A 3040-nucleotide genomic window follows, 5' to 3' on the forward strand; every position below is an offset into this window, starting at 1 on the left:
AATTAAACAATACGTTGTATCTATGTAATCTTTGACCTGCCCAGATGGGCGGATATGTTAAACTCTTAAAATAGGCTACACGCCGATCATTAAAGTTAGAATTGAGGAAGCTATGCATGCTGAACCTCGTGTCAGTGTGAAAACTTCTTATGCGCATTATCAATTCAGAATTAATATGGAGGGGTGTAAACATTCCAACTTGAGTAAGCCGTGATTCCGCAAAGGAATTCTACGACATCATTATATAACCTCCTATTTCCTTCTTTACTGCACTTACAAACGCATTCTTTATAATGGCTGATTATATGCAGTGTTAGTATCATCTCTCTCCCCCTAGTTATCCTATGGAAGAGTTCTACCATCTCCGCCCTTCCCATTCTAATTTCCTTCTACAGAACTCCAATCTGGCCCTAGAATTTTTCTATCTGCTCTTTCCATTTAATTGTAACTCCTCATTAACCCTTTGAATTGTTTATCAAAACTGTCGGGGCTCTATTTATATGGGCGTGACAGTTTGGGGCTTCTTTTAACCAGGCTTCAGCAGCGGATAATTCGTATTTCTGCTGATCTTTAGCTGATTTTGTCCGTATTTTATCACATAATTCTTTACAACTTGGAACTTTTAATTTATTTTTTAAATCCATATTTCTATCCCCCCTTATGTCACAATATTTGACAGTCAGGATCTAACTTGTCCATGTACTTCTTATCCCCTTCAAGGACTTCCTGTCATTGGCAACAACAGAGACATGCACAGGAGAATGCCTTACAATTTGTATTTCCCATTGTTAGTAATTATGTTCTTGACATCGATTTACAAGACAAACAACATAAAACAAGCCTCTGGCCACTAAAATGTATAGTGAAAACGCAGGGGTTCCTGACCAGAATCAGTGCTTCGCTATATACACGAAGACTCCTTCTTGCCTTTCCGAGTAGGGCCTGTGAACATAAAACACAATATGGGGCTTGTCCGAAAACAACCTGCACAGCAAGGCTGGTCCTTAATGTGTCCTAGAGGTCAGTGCCCACGTATCAGATCCGCTTATCTCAAATCACTCACACATTCGCTTCATGCAGTATAAGTCAACAATACAAATATTACAATATGTTAGTAGGCGGCCGCCCTCTTTATATTCTTAGTTACTCTATAACACAATATCAAAGAAAAAGTAGTAGTAGTAAGATAAGAAGTAAAGTTCCTGGACACCCCTGTGCCCCATGACGTCATCTAACCGATTCTTTTACGTGCTGCGTGGAGTAATTCTTTCCTGTAGCCTTCTCACAATGCCTATGGTCTCACATAGACTACTGCTATTGTCCCTTGACAACAAATTTGTCTATACTTGCTTCTAATTTACAATACACATCGCACATAGACTACTGCTATTGTCCCTTGACAACCCATTCCTCTATACTTGCTTCTCTTTTACAATACCCATTGTAAATTTTACTAACACCAAAGCATACAGAAGAAGAGAGAAGAAAAGTTTAACCATTGTTATACTTACTACACGTTATCTGGGAGGCTTCTAAATTCTTAGGCTAGTTCGGAAAAACATCACTGTTTCAGACAGGATGCCCGACTGGCCTCTAATGACGTCTAAGCAAGACGGAGGTCTTTTAATGATTGGAGAGTACTTCAGACCCACCTTTTCACAGCCAGGCTGTCCCTTCCCTCTGCAGTGAGTCTTTCCGTCTCGAAGGACCAAAAATGTAAGGAGAATTTATGTGTTTATCAAAGAGAAGATGATCCCAGATCTCGTGCAGAAGTCTGGACCCAGGAGAAATACATATCACACCAGCCTGTGCGGTATCAGATGATTTCTAATTTATTCAAAGGTGTATTTGGTTTATATACCATAAATGACATCACAGGAAAAGTATATACCTCCAAGGTTAATAATAATACATGATAGGCTGAAACTAAAATGTTTAACATAAGTTACACCTTTTAAGGTGTTACTATAACATACAATGAGACCGTTATGAGTTCAGTGAAAAGGAATGAAGGGGGGGGGGGTTCTGGGAGACTGTCTTATCTGCTGTCTGTCCCACCAGTACCATGCACGAATATAGAAAGGTTTCGTTTATCCCCTTCACCATTTCTGGACCCAGGTATATGTTAAGGAAATTGTAGATCAATGTATCAATTAATAGCTCTTTTATTGGATTATAGACTAGAAAGATTTAGCATGCTAGTATAAGTAGTGAAGTCTGGGGCAATTCCACCATATATGTAAGAAGGTACCCTCACCCTCATAGGCCTGAAACCGGAGACCTGATACCCTAGGAAACATACAGGACAGTCTTTGAGGCTTCAGATACCATCACATTAAGAGTTTGCAGCCTGCTTTAATAATTGATACATTGACAGACAGCTTGGCAGTTGAATCAGCAATTTTATTCCGTTCCAAGACCAGAAGTTCCTCATCTGGTCCAACTCCTTGCTCAATGCAGGATCACTAAATCATACCAGACAGATGTCTGTCCAGCCTCTGTTTGAAGACTTCCATTGAAGTAGAACTCACCACCTCCCGTGGTAACCTGTTCCACTCATTGATCACCCTGACTGTCGAATATCTAATTTGTGTCTCCTCCCTTTCACTTTCATCCCATTGCTTCTAGTCTTTCCTTGTGCAGATGAGAATATGGCTGATCCCTCTGCACTGTGACAGCACTTCAGATATTTGTAGACAGCTATTAAGTCTCCTCTCAGCCCTCTTTTTTGCAAGCTAAACATTCCCATATCTCCTAACTGCTCCTCATAGGACATGATTTGCAGACGGCTCACAATCTTGGTAACTCTTCTCTGAACTTGCTTCAGTTTGCCTATGTCTTTTTTTAGAGTGGGGTGCTCAAAACTGGACAAAGTATTTCAGAACCAACGCAGGGTTCTTCTTCAGGCTTAAATCCTTGCCTTTAGTAACAACTGTTTTCCATCACTGAGCCCAAAGACACATTTTCCACCAGACCAAGCATTCTCATGTTATGTCCCAACCATTTATGTGTCACAATATCAAATGGTTTGGAAAAATCA

The sequence above is a fragment of the Eleutherodactylus coqui genome, unplaced genomic scaffold (assembly GCF_035609145.1).
Source record: "Eleutherodactylus coqui strain aEleCoq1 unplaced genomic scaffold, aEleCoq1.hap1 HAP1_SCAFFOLD_19, whole genome shotgun sequence".
Lineage (NCBI taxonomy): Eukaryota > Metazoa > Chordata > Amphibia > Anura > Eleutherodactylidae > Eleutherodactylus > Eleutherodactylus coqui.